Raw genomic sequence first — 14,638 nt, 5'->3', positions numbered from 1 at the left:
GTAGTACTGAGAAGGTGTCTTAGGAGTGAAACAGTGGCTGAGGGCAGATGTTCAAGGGAAGGGACTGGAACCTGGGTGCCTCATGCCTGGGGTTTTGAGTTGATTTTTGGCTGTTGCATAGTCAGAAATCTCAACTGCGCACTAGCCTTCTGCAAACCCACATTCAATCCCATGATCCCATGTAGGGTCACAAGCATCTCTTTAGAAAGATGTACTCTACCATACCCTCCTCAAGCCAACATTTGGATGGCAAGGTGGCAGGTGGTTCTGGGGGCTTCTGGTATGTAAGAAAATAGAGGTTGTTTCTGGTTCCCAAGGAGCTGGAAGCCAGTGAAACTTGCTTGTGTGAAAGACTGTGTTCTACCTAGGGAGCTGGGAAATGCATGTCCTTGCTTGAGACTTTGGTTTAAAGAGTTGCTTTGGGTGCTGGGAGGCTGGTGGGATGTTCACAGTCATTAACTGTAATGTCTTTCTAACTTTCTGCCAGCACATTAGAATCACATTGGATTGTAACAAAGTGGCCTTTGCAAGCTAACCTTAGTAAATTTAGTCATGTTAAAATGAGATGAATACTTTATCAAAAAAGAACAAATCATGGTATAATCTCTCTTGGTGTGATTTTATAAGTATCTCTTTAGAATATCTTAGGCTGGGCATGGTGGTACCTTTAATCCCATCATTTGGGAGGCAGAGACAGGTGGGTCTCTGTGAGTTCAAGGTTGGCTTGGTGCACAAAGAGAGACCCTGTCTCAAAACAATGAGACACCAGCCCATTAACAAAAAGCCAAGGGACAAAATAATAATAATAATAATAATAATAATAATTAGTTTTTCAGTTTATTTTTTAATTATGTGTATTTCGCTTTCTGTATGTGCACCACGTGGGTGCAGTGCCACCAGAGGCCAGAAGAGGGAGTCTGATCTCCCAGAACTGGAGTTAAAGAAAGTTACAGGGCACTATGAGTGTGTTAGGAACCAAAGCTGGCTAGTAGCCAGTGTTCTTAACACTGAACCACCTCTCCAGCCCCTAAAAAGCATTGTTTTGATATCCACATCACTGTCCACAGAAGCGTATCTCAACTTGTGGGTCATGTGCAACACCCTTGGCAAATATTCAAACATATTTCCATTTTGATTCATAACAGTAGTAAGATTCCCGCTAGGAAGTAGCAACAAAATAATTTTATGGTTGGGGATTGTCACAGCATGAGGGACCGTATGAAAGGGTGAGAACCACTGCATTACAATGATAGCTTAGCAGAAAAAAGGTGAGACTGTGGTTCTTTATTGAGACTCTATTTGAAGTACTTTAGTGAGACTCTGCTTCTCGCTCTGTGTTGCTAATGACAAAAATGTGTTTTGAAAAAAAATGTGGTTGCAGTCAGATATGCCCTTGAGAACATGCAACCATCTTTAGCTGTATTAATATATCAGCTGATATAATCGATATAATACATATCTATGTCTATACCTGTACATATGTCTGTCTATCTATATCTCTACCTAATCTATTTATATCATCTTTATCATCTCTATAGCTTTATCTCTACTTCTACCTGTATATCTTGACCTTATTTATATCATTTATATTCTCTCTCTCTCTCTCTCTCTCTATATATATATATATATATATATATATATATATATATATGCTGATATTTCATTTCTAGTATGTATGGGAACTCACAGAATGTCCAGAATCAAGGACCCAATGCAAACATTGAGACTTAAGCCTCTATAATAAAGTGTGATATTATGATTTAACACCCTGATACACCAACACTTCACACAACCCACTTAAGTTAATGAGAATTATCACATTCCTGTCTTGTTTCTAGCTTTAGACCACTAAGAATTAGGTGTTTATAAACATAGAATAGGTAATTTTATATGAAAAATTGTCATTGTCATCTTTTGGTTAAATAAGGAATCATCCCATGGTCTGTAAAAAAAAAAAAAAAAAAAAAACAATGTTTGTATTTTCTTTCTCTTTAGTTTTTAGAGCTGTTTTGAGAAGAAAATGAGCAAAAAAAAAAAAAAAAAAAGAAAGAAAGAAAGAAAAGTCCACACACCTCCTGTTCTCACAGATATATACCCTCTTCATGTTAATGTCCCTTACCAGAAACTCATCTGAGTTATGACTGACTACATATATGTATAATTACCACCAAGGGGAGCAATTCACAATGGTGTCATTGTGGTGCTGTATTGTTTTGGGGGTTGGGACTTGGATGATGACAAGTTCACACCATTGCACTGCCAACATGTTTCTATTGCTATAGCTTGCTTTATGTCTGTCTGTCTCTCCTCTCTCTCTCTCTCTCTCTCTCTCTCTCTCTCTCTCTCTCCCTCTCTCCCCGCTCGTGTGTCCTGGTGTTTATGCACTTCTGTGTGCACACAGTGGAGACTGTGGTGGTTTGGATAGGAACAGCCCCCATAAGCTCATATATTTGAATGCTTGGTCATTAGCGGGTGGCGCTACTGGACAGAGATTAGAAGATGTGGCCTTGTTTGAGGAAATGTTTCACTAGAGGTCTGCTTTGACATGTCAGAAGTCCAAGCCAGGCCCAGTGGCTCCCTCTGCCCGCTGCCTGTGGATCAGCTGTAGAACTCTCAGCTACCTCTCCAGCTCCATGTCTGACGGCATGCCACCACGCTTCCCACCATGATGATAATGGACTAAATTTCTGAAACTAAGCGAGCCCCAATTAATGCTGCCCTTTAAAAGAGTTGCTGTGGCTATGGTGTCTCTTCACAGCAATAGAACACTGACTAAGACAGAGACCATAGGTCACCCTTGGGTCTCATTCCTTAAAAGGCAGCCCCAGGCATCTGCCTGTGTCTACCATCCTGGTGCTGTGATTACCAGCTCTCATCATCACATCTGGCTTATTAACTGTGAGTGCTGGGGTGCAACTCAGGCCCTCATGTTTGCCCAGCAGCTACTTTATTGACTGAATCATCTGCCCGGCCCCTGCCATAAAGCTTTCTATGTGTGATCTATTCCTTCCTCCCACACATCCTAGAATGACACCCATCTACTTACCATTTCCCCTGCCTTGCCTTTTCCAGATGCTTCCTTGCTGAAGCCATAGCCTTTCAGACTGTCTTCTTTTACTAAATAATAGTCAAGCTTCTTCCACGCTTGGGTTTGACAGCTCATTTCCTCCCAGCATTCAGTGTTCCATCGTCTGGAGGCACGGCCCTCTCTCCATTCACCTACTAAAAAATATCTCTGCGATTTGCAAGTTCTGATGGTTGTGAACAAAACAGCTCTAAGTCCCCCCCACCCCCTTTCAGGTTCTCGTGTGGACATAAATGTTTAATTTCTTTTTGTAAATTCTATAATCATTTTTGCTGGGCAGAGCACTAAGACTGTTTGGTTTCGTAAGAAGCAGCAGTACTGTCTACAGTGTTGACTGGGCCATATGAGTACCAATGGACACTGACTGGACTGGGGTGTCCTTTTGGCGTACACCCCCCTCCATCTTTTGGCATTCCCAGAATTCTTTTTTGCCCGTGTGATGGGTGTATAGCTGTATTTCGTTGAGTCCCTGATGACAGGTGACATGAAGCACCTCCTCAGAAGCTCATTACCTTGGGTAACTTGGAAAGTTTCTGAGTAAGTTCTGTACCAGCAAACTGTTAAAAGTCCACTATAGGCTCCCAGAGGGTACGCACACATCTCTGCACTTGCCCATGAGTTCTGGATTCACGAATGAAAGACATGCACATGCAACCTTTTTATTTTAATGTCTTAACTAGCTCAGTGGCTGGACCACTCCTGAACCTCCACGTGGCTAGCACACTCTCCCCTCCAATATTCTTGTGTTATTACTTTCTAAAATATATACTTTATCTCTGACCAGACCCAATGGGAGAGTGGTCTCTGGGCTGCTTTTCCTGATTCTTACATGGTTGGTTCTACGTTTTCCACAGCTCTCATATTTATATCTTCTTCCTTCCTTCCACCCTGGTGATTATTATTCTCCCTCCCCTGTGTTCCCTTCCTGGGAATCCTCAATGTCCCACCTCTGTCCTCCCACCTAGCCATTGGCTGCTGGCTCTTTATTGACCATTCAAAAAGCCAACTGTTGGCAGGGACCTGAAGCGGACATGCGAATTCCCATGTAAGCACAAATCAAATCCCCAACAGAGTTCTGCATTAATTAAACCTTATTTGAATGACGAGCACATGCTATTTATTTTCTTGGAGAGCTGCTCTGAGGATAGAAGCAAGGCTCCTCCTGCAGGAAGCCTGATGGCTCTGGGCCTACATCCCATCACTCGGAGGAGGAAAGAGAAGGCGAGGGTGCTATTTTAAACTCCTTGTTATTGCAGGGAACGCCCCTAACTGGAACACCGTGGAGCAGCTGTCATCTGTTCCAATGAGAAAAGGCCTCGGGTCAGCCTAGCATTTCTCCATCCCCTGCAATACTGCTCTTGCTGTGCATGTAAGATGGTTGAAAATCTGCCCATCTCATCTCTCCAAATCATGTGCTCTTGCTTTGTTGTGAAGCCAGGCAGAACGGAGAAACTTGGATTGTGTGGCTCTCTTACTAGGTCAGGGGGGACTCCATAGTGGGAGGCGTGGGTGCTCTTACTCACAAAACACCCATACCTGCCTGATGTCATCCCGGGTGTTGAAAAGTCTTGGTATTTACAATTAGTTTTGGGGATTTGGATCTTAGGAGGCTTCACCGACCAGGCTGAGGAAAGGTACTCTGCATGTGTATATTCTGTGCGAGCTTGTGCAGGTGGCTGTGTGCACAGTGGCTCCATCTCTCTCACATGGGATATGAAAAACTCGACCAGATTCCCATAGTTCTTCATTCCTATACAACCAAGGCTTTCTTCAACAAAAGCACACACACTACCATCCGGATCAGATCTCTGATGATTCGGGGTATAAAGGAAGGTGCTGACCCATTTTGCTGTGTTTGGGCCATGAGAAAACTCACCAATCAAACAAGCTAAAGAAATTAAAAATCATCTCTGGGAAGGGAGGGAGGCAGGGTTACCCTCTGATTCTCCAATGGTGCTGTTATAATTTTTGAAGTTTTATGTTTTCTGAATCTGTATGTAACCAAGCACATCTTCTCTAGCTTATCAGAGGTTGGAATTTAACTTTAGAGTACACTTCTGTAGGACCCTACATGCTACCTTGGGTTAGCTACTAAGTATCAAATAGCATCCAGGAAAAAAAAAAAAACTGTAGTAAGGAGGTCGTGTTACATGTCTAAAAGCCCCATGACATGCTGTCTTGGGGTTGGCACAGGTTCTCTCATGTCTCTATGGATATAGACTTTCCCCCCTTTACAGCCTGGGCTCATGAGATCACCTCCATCCCTTGCTCCTGACAGACTCACACTATTCCTTAGCTCTCTGACAGATCCAGCTCTGGCAGGTGGAAGAGAAAATACTGCTGTGTGAAGGAGGAGGTTGAGGTGTTGCTTTTCTATCTCTGGTCCAAAGAGAAGAAATAAGGGAAATGATGTTTGACCCCTGTGTCCCCGTGAGATGAATCCTTGAGTCTCCATCACCCTATGAAACATTCTCATGAGTGCTATTTATAGATGAGGAGACTGAGGTGTGGAGAGGTTGGACCACATTTATTCTTTAATAAGGAGCCCTAATTCTGACTGTGTAGTTTTTCAAGCTATCAAGTCCTGTGGGAGGGGCCATTCCAGACTATCATAAAGAACATCTGATTCTGGCCTATGAGATGTGAGCATGGCTGAGCTGGGCTAGGAGCCCTGTGCCCCAACAGCTCTGCTTTCAGGACAGTAGGGGCAGCAGGCATATGAGATCAGGGAGTCTGTACTGTCTGATCTAGTCTGGCACCTGCTTCCTCCAGAGCTTTCCCATCCACAAAGGTGCCATAGTCTCACCTTGTAATTTTGATGAACCAGGCAATGAAATAGGCAGTGACATCAGTAGAGCAGGGCTCCATCAGCACTGGGAGATGGATCCTCCTCTCTCTAGACACATCACCTATTTGTGGTTCCAAATTCCATCAACCCATCGGTTCAGTCGTCTTGATAGTATGTTCATGGGCCACAGAGGGGCCACAGTATAAGTTCATCAACTAAGTATTTGGGAGGATGATCCCAATTAGCTGTATAAACAGGAGTAAAATAGAAGAAGATGAGGGGCTGAAGGGATGGCTCAATTGTTAAGAGCACTGGATGTTCATGAAAAGGACTTGGGTTTGAGTTCCAGCACCTGCATGGTGGCTCACAACCACTTGTAGTGCCAGTTTCTGAGGATCTGCTGCCCCCTTCTGGCTTCCATGGGCACTTCACACCTCAGGTGGGCTTACATACATGCAGGCAAAACACCCCCACAAGTAAAATAAAATAGATCTTTTAAAAAGAGTAAAAAGAATGGCAACGTCTTAGGAGAAAAAAAATGTTCAAGGAAACATTAAAAACACAACCTTGTTTATATTAACCCTGAAGGATAATGATGGCAAACTCTTATTAACATTTGAAAGGGTGACTTTTAAATGTACAACCTTGTCCCACTTCATTTTTATTTCTATGGTAAAATCATGTTCATTTCATAATTTAATTTAAACTTGACAGTCTTCAATTCTTCTTAATTAGTCAGCATTAAAAGGATTGAACTGAACTTTTGAGCACCCGGCGATGTTTTCTTTGTAAAGTAGATATGGGGTCTTTGCAAAGAGAATTACCACATCTATCCTTATGAACTGACCGGCACCTGTCACCTGGCTCAGAAGGATACATTATCTCTCTTTTAAAGGAAATCTTTGATGTTAAAATAGCAGAAGGCACTTACTATCATAGTCTGATCAGACTCCTGTGATAAAATGCTGTCCTAGTTAGGATACTATTGCTGTGATAATCCCCATGACCAAAAGCAACTCGGGGAGGAAGTTACAACTTACATTGTTCATCACTGAGAGAAGCCAGGGCAAGAACTCAAGGCAGGAACTGAAGCAGAGGTCATGAAGGAATGGTCATTATTGACAACCCCCCATGACTTTCTCAGCTTGCCTTCTTATAGAATCTAGGTCTAGTACCCCAGTGGTGGTACTACATACAGTACTCTGGGCTCTCTCATTGACCAAGAAAAGGCACCAGAGGACAATCTGAGATAGGACTTTGCTCAATTGAAGTTTCTTCTTTCCAAATGACTCTAGTTTGTGTCAAGTTGACAAAAACAAGCCAAAAATGTAAAACTAACCAGTACATTCACTGTTAACAACATAGCTTAAACACACACAAAAAAATATGTTACCTGCAATTCTGGAAGCTGGGCATCTGAGATGCAGCCTGTTGAAGGGTTAATGAGAACTATTTCCCACTCATGGGTGTAAATTCCTTCACTACAGCCTCACAAAATAGAAGGGACTCTCCAATGTCTCATTTAAAACCACTAAACTCATCACACCCTTTTTTGGTATTCCACCCAGAATGAAGACTTCTTAAATTCTTATTTCCACCCATGGTTCTGTATGTGAAGCCAGTTCTGTTTGATTCAAAGAAGGTCTAGTAAATGTGTGAGAGGAAATATTTTCTGTCTTCACAATGAGCCATTCCCCTTTGCTGTAATGGAAAGGACTGGAACATAATTGAAAGGGGAATACAATTTCTCACTCTGTGATTGTATGCACTAATGTCCTGTCTGGCATAGCCTAAAATCATACTGCACACCCATCCCATGATGCCTACATTTAGGTAAGCACTGCCAGAGTATAGGGAGGGGAACTGACATTTTCATGATACTGAATATTTTAATTGAAGAAGATGAAGATTTCATAAGGCTGTGCAGAGCTGTAGCCTTAGTGAAAAAGACCTGCACATGAATCACACACAAAAGTTCACACAGCACATGGCTTCTGATAGTTTAATGCATTTTAACACATACTTTATATGTATTTATTTACTTTGTGTGTGAATAGATGTGTGCACATATCAAGGTCAGGGAACCAATGCAGGAGGTGCTTTCTTTTCCTCCACTGTGTGGATTCTGGGATTCAAACTCAAGTCATATGACTTATGCCCAAGCACCTAAGCTGTGCAATCTTCCCATCCCTCTTCTGCTCTTCAATGTCAATCTTTTTTTAAGTCAAGAAATAATTCAGTCATGATTCTTACTGTCTTTACTCATTTCAGAAACCAAGACAATACAAAATCAATCAGCTGGAGTCCATGAACAATGCCAAGGTTGTATTACAAGAATGTTGAACAATTAGTATTAACCAAAAATCCCATCACAGCTATGAGTTTTGTTGGCAGAGCTATAGTGAGAATATCTTCTCATTAATAAGGTGTTGCTTAGTCTCTCTTAATTATACAATGCTGATATTTTCCTTCCTTGTCATAACGTGTATAGCACTATTTATTAAAATGTCTCTTTTAATTAAATATAAATACATGTGTTTTAGAACACGACTGAAAAAAATGCCATGCAGGGGGAGAAATGTTTCATCCGAAACTGAGTGAAAAGCAGGTCAGTCTACACAGTGCTTGTCATGTGTTTCAGTTTGCTTTCTCAGCATCTGTGATAGAGTGCTGATACCTAACAATTCATGGTCCATCAATTTGGGGGAAATCAGAGTGAGAACTCAAGGCAGGAACCTGCAGGCAGGAACCGAAACAGAGAACATGGAGGAATGTTGCTTCCTGGCTCTCCATATGTTTTTCAGCCTGCTATCTCATGCTACCCAAGACCACCTGCCCAGGGATGGTCCCACAGTGAGCTTGGCCCTCCCACATCAATCACCAATAAAGTAAACGCTCTATAGATAGATCTGATGAAGGCATTTTCTTAATCAAGGTTCTCTCTTCCCCGATGACTCAAATTCATATCAATTTGATAAAAACTAACCAGAGAACTATTCCAACCTGAAGACTCAAGTTCAGCCCCCAGGACCCATATCACAAAGTCTAAACAGCAAGCATGGTGATGCATGTGTTATAACCTCAGTGTTGGTAAGGTCTCTATAGACAGAAAGATCCCTTGGGATCAAAGACCAGCAGTGTACCTACCCTATTGAGTGAGCTCACTGAAATTCAATGACAGACCTTATCCTCAGAAAAACAATGTAAATGATATCTGAAGAACAATAGGTAAAGTTAATCTCTGGCCTTCAAATGTACCTACACACACATATGCATATGATACACATATGTACTTGCATGCACAAAGGGATATGACACACAAGTGTGCTCGTATACAAGAAAAAAAAAAGGAAATAAACTCAACAAAAGGAAACCACTCCCTTACACCTGGCACCTGCATCCTGCTTCCTATTGCTTATGAAGGAGGCTAAGAAGGACCAAGGGAGTGAAGAAGATGGTGGTGATGCTCTGCTTGCTGTCACTGAAGATGTCTAATGAGTTTCAGACAGGAACTGCACACAACTGCATCGGATGCTAATCCACGTGCAGCTGCATCTTCTGAAGATTGTCCAAGCAATTCTAGAACTATGCACCATCACTCCTTTGCCACTAGGTACTGGCAGAGGTGGGGTGATGTCAGCTGAGATAATACTCTGTCGAGGCAGCTGATTCATCCTCCTGAGACAGTGGTTGGTCGAGGCAAGGGACAAGGACCTATTTCTATTTCTGGCTCACTATCCTCCTGCTATACACAATAATGCTACAGGAATCACAGGCTTCTTTGGTCAATTCATGTGCTAAAGATGGAGGACCAGGAAGATGGGAGGGTTCTGAGACCTTTGTGACCTTCTCTGAGTTTCTTGGCTGAGCTCACATCCAAATATCTCACTGAGTATCAGTCATGTTTATGGTTTAAGAAAACTTTGGTTATAATGTGTTGCTTGCTTGCCACTGAAGGTGCATACAGCCGTGCAGCTTTAAGCCCTACATAGCTGCCTAGATCAGGTATATTAAATCCAGGACTCTCTCTTTCTGTAGAACTGATGTTCAACAAAGGGGCATGAAATACAGCAGACAATTAAAATAATTGAAAAAGGCAAAGGGAAAAAAATAACTTTCCCTAGCTTTTTTTACTTTCTTAGTTACTAATGTTTGATGTTTAAGTCAATAGATTTTAAGACACAGATGGGGCTGGAGAGATGGTTCAGGGGTTAAGAGCACTGGCTATTCTTCCAGAGGATCTGAGTTTGATTCTCAGCACCCATATAGTGGCTCACAACCATCTGCAACTCCAACTTCAGGGAATCTATGCCCTCTGCTGGCCTCCAAGGGTACTGCATTCATGTGACACACACACACATGCAGGCAAACACTCATACATATAAAATAAATTCAGAAAAATAAAATATGCAGAGTTATTTTGAAAAATGAACTATAAATTTTTTACCCTGAAGAGGGAATATAACAAACCTTTTGATTTTTTTTAAAGGCCGGTAAATGGAATGGTTTTCATGCCCCCTTCATGTGGGCTCACTGACTCATATAAGCTGTCTGCTTCCTTCTCTCCAAATTATCACCTCTAGCTGGAGAGGGGTGAGGCCATGGTACATGCTAGAACCTCTCACCAGGGGAAATGCAATGAGGGATGTTTTATAGCTAACCCATGTCTGATGGCTTTCTGCTTAGAAAGGCAAGGCAAGGGGGAGCTCATATCTGGAGTAAGCTCACATTACTAAAAGAACTGAAGTCAGGGAAGGAGTGCAGTAGAGACGGAGGAAATATGGGGCTGTGTCTTTCAGTGCTGTGGGCACCTCAGGCTTGCTCATGTCATCCCCATTGTGAGAGCAGGTGGGCTAGCCCACAGCATAGATAGAAAGCACATACAACTGGGAGGGCAGTGTTCCTCAGTGAATCCCAGGCTACTGAATGACATGAGATATTGTGGTAAGTCTTCAATTGGAGGACTCTGAGCCACCTTCTATTTCTCTGCCATTCCCATGCTAAGTAGACACAAGTAGGTCCAAACTAGGACAAATGTATGTTTGTGTGTGTATATGTGTATGTGTGTGTGTGTGTGTGTGTGTGTGTGTGTGTGTGTGTGTGTGTGTGTGTGTGTGTGTGTATTTTTTTCTTGTAAAACTGTATAGGTTTGAGCAGTGCGACTCAAGAACACCTGACTAGGAAGCAGAAGAGACAGAAACAAGCTTGTTGCTCAGTTGAAAGCAATCTCAGGGAGGTTTTCTTAGGAGGTTTCTGAAGTCTTCATTGGTGTCTTGTGTCTGGAAGGACACATTTAAACAAAAAGGCAGGGGAGAGGAATCAGACATGGATTTGGGCACATGTGCTCCCTCCCCTAGAACATCTTACCCTGGAGGTTTTGATCTTCACTCCATCACGACAGTGCACTGGTCGTATCTAAACATAGACCATTCTCTCCAGTGTTGCTGGATTCTTGGTGAGTCCTTCTACACTCCAGGAGCCTCATACAACACCCTCAGGATGATACCAAAATAGTCTCGATTCTGGTGTGCTTTAGCTTTAGAAAGGATGGGTTCTCCTCCACAGGCCCCTGGTGATGCATCCTGGTTGCCAGGCACCCGTCTATATGTGAAATAGAACACTCTGTGGGGTTCTACCCCATCTGTTCTACCCAGAAGGACACTGACAGCTAGGGTGCTATGACAGCCAAGCTTGGGCCCCGTGGTGGGCTCCTTTCCTGCTACACACCAGTGCCTGTTTTCCCTGAGGAAGAAAGGTCTTCTGTGGTGTCTGAGGGCTCCAGTCAGGCCTGGGATACTGGGGTCTCTCTAGGAGATTGGCTAAGTGTTGCTGTTATAGTTGTCAGAGTAAGTCAGTTGACTGTAAGGAGGAAACTGGGATTAACATGTTTTAATTAGTATTATTTCCCAAATTAATGGAGTCTGTGACAAACACTGTTGATCTCAAGCATCTAGAGATGATTGAAATTACCCCTGGCCTTTTGGCCTTTTGAACAACGTGAAAACAATAAATTTGCAGCAAACAATCAGACCATCTTATGTCTTCTTCTTCTTCTTCTTCTTCTTCTTCTTCTTCTTCTTCTTCTTCTTCTTCCTCTTCCTCTTCCTCTTCCTCTTCCTCTTCCTCTTCCTCTTCCTCTTTACTAAAAAGACTAAGCCTAATGCTGTGATACTCGTCTGTAATTCTAGCACTCGGGATGTGGAGGCAGGAGCTCCAGGGGTTTGTGGCCCTTCTTAACTGTATGAGTTCAAACCCAGTCTGGCTTATATGAGATCCTGTCTCAAGCAAAGAAACAAGCAAAACAAACAAAAGCACTAAAGATGGAGAGAAAGAAATGGAGAACCTCATGGACTTTCAATCAAAGTATATTTGTGGCTCACAGGTAAACGTGGCTGTAGCCGTCAGAATGTGTCAGAATCCTCCTCCTTGCACCTCCATGAGTCAAACATGAGGCTCCTGAAAACTCAGCTCTAAAGACGGAAGAACTTGAAACTGTGGTGACAGATGGTGGAGTTTTACTGCAGCTCGGTAACAGTTGGAGCCCGCGTCCATCACCCGCTCACAGGCTGAAGGAAAACTTGTCAGTTGAGAGCAACCATGTTCACAGGGCTGAGACACATTCCGCTGACAGACAATGGCAGCCCCGGGGTTGGGGGTCAGCTGCCTGCAGCATGTGGTGCTTTCCGCTGGACTTCTCCGTGATGGTGGTGTGGCTTAGATATAAAGGGTATGAGTACAGAAAAGGCTGCTGGCCTGGATGCTCATTTCCAGAGTGACCAAGCACTCCACAGTTAGAGCTTAGTAGGGGCAGGGAGGAATGGAATTCACAGGGTATGAAAGCAGAAGGGGGAAGTGTTGGGGACCCAGAAGAGTACCAGAAAGGGGGAAGGGAGGGAGGTAACAGAGGGCAGCGAAGGAGGGGGCAGAAGTAAATAAAAGTAATCAAATACAATGGTACAGATGTGCAAGAAAACAGCGTAGCAGCAGCCCTTTATATTTTTACGAAGTTAAAAAGAATCCACGACAAAACGCATGAATCTGAGCCAGGCTGGAGGTCTAAGTCTGTTCCCCACCCCACCCCACCCCACCCCTGCACTTGCGCAGTGATGACTTGCGGGGTGAGGGCAGCAGGCAGGTGAAGGATTGAAGCAAGCTCTAGCTACAAGGAGAGACACTGTATTGAGAATACAATAGAAATAAATAAAGGACAAGAAGCAAATGCACAGCGGGGACCCAGATGTTCAGCAGAATCTCCACAGGCCTCCTGCACCAGCTTGAGGCTCCCTACGGTGACAATCACAAGTTTCAGTTTGTTCTGACCTGTGTCCTCTGCCAAGGGATTTCCCCGTGTGGAATCCTGTCGTTCTAACACAGCCTTTGTGCAAAGGGACAACTCATTGTTGATGAAGCCAAGAGCCTGATAGACACAGAAGTGTAGCAGAAGGTGAGGTGCGTGAGGAAATAGACTCCCATCCGCACAGGAATACAGAGAGGAAGCTGCCGGCTGCCGAGCCGTGACAGGAAGCTGGGCAAGAAGCAAACCCTATGGGTACAGTTTAGAGGACCAACAAGCTACAGGGGCTCGATGACCACCCGCTCCCAAAACAGTTCCCTTAGATGGGAGTGTTGGGAATAAGATAGACTGAGACACAAAGAATGGGAAAGTCAGACCGGAAGTGCTGCTGTCTATAACTTGTTACTGACATAAGCAAGAGGCTTAGAGGTGAAGCCCCAGGACCCAGGGTTTTAGTTACTTTTCTGTTGCTACGATCTCACACAAGGATCAAGGCAACTTACAGAACAAAATGGTTATTTGGGCTTATGGTTCCAGAGTCCGTCATGGCAGGAAGGCGTGGCAGCCAGCAGCGGGCATGGTGACTTGAGTGGAAAGCTGAAAGCTTCTGCCCTCAGCTGCAAGCATGAAGGAGAGAACGAATTGAAAGTTGTGTACAGCCCTAAACTCTCAAAGCCCAGCTCCAGCACAGCACTTCCTACCACAAGGCTACACCTCCCTATGACCTCTCCAGTCAGCTCTATCAACTGGGCACCAAGTACTTAAATACCCAAGCCTATGGGGCAATAGTCCTCATTCATACCACCGCCCCTAAGTAAAGAAACAAAAGTTAAAATCTAAGTGTAGTGCCTTGGTTATAATTATAATCCTAGATCTGGAGATGATAACCAGGGGGCTGCTTAGAGATCATTGGTCAGCCCAATTAACCTAAATTGGTAAGCCCCAGGTACAAGTGAGAGACCCTACCTCCTGAGGAAGGACACCTGTCTTCACTTGGGTGCACATACATGTGAGCATGCATACGCACAAACACACACACACACACACACACACACGCACGCACACGCACACGCGCACACACACACACACACACACACACACGCACAGGAGTATAAAAGTCTGAGTCTCTGCATAAGAAAAACAAACGGCCGCCACTGTACCCAGAATCCTCCTCCCAGGCTCTCTCGCTGGCTCTTTTATTGGTAAAACCATCAGTCTTGTTAGCTTTGGCAACACGGTCCTGATGACCGGGCGTGTTTTCAGTGTTGTTATTATTCTAACATAATCACTATTGGAGGCATCTGTTGTTAAACACAGTACTGTGTGCACAGTCTTGGTTGATTGGTTTCTGTTAATTGCATCTATAAATTATGCATTAAAGCGGAGGCTGAAGCAGAGGGAGTGTAGCAGGCACCGGGGAATACTGAGCCAGCCATCTCCCTAGGAAGTGGCTAGAACTCAGACCCTTCAT

Source organism: Arvicanthis niloticus, chromosome 24, assembly GCF_011762505.2.
Source record: "Arvicanthis niloticus isolate mArvNil1 chromosome 24, mArvNil1.pat.X, whole genome shotgun sequence".
Taxonomy (NCBI): Eukaryota; Metazoa; Chordata; class Mammalia; order Rodentia; family Muridae; genus Arvicanthis; species Arvicanthis niloticus.
The sequence above is the reverse complement of the archived record's forward strand: the minus strand, read 5'-3'. Positions refer to the sequence as shown.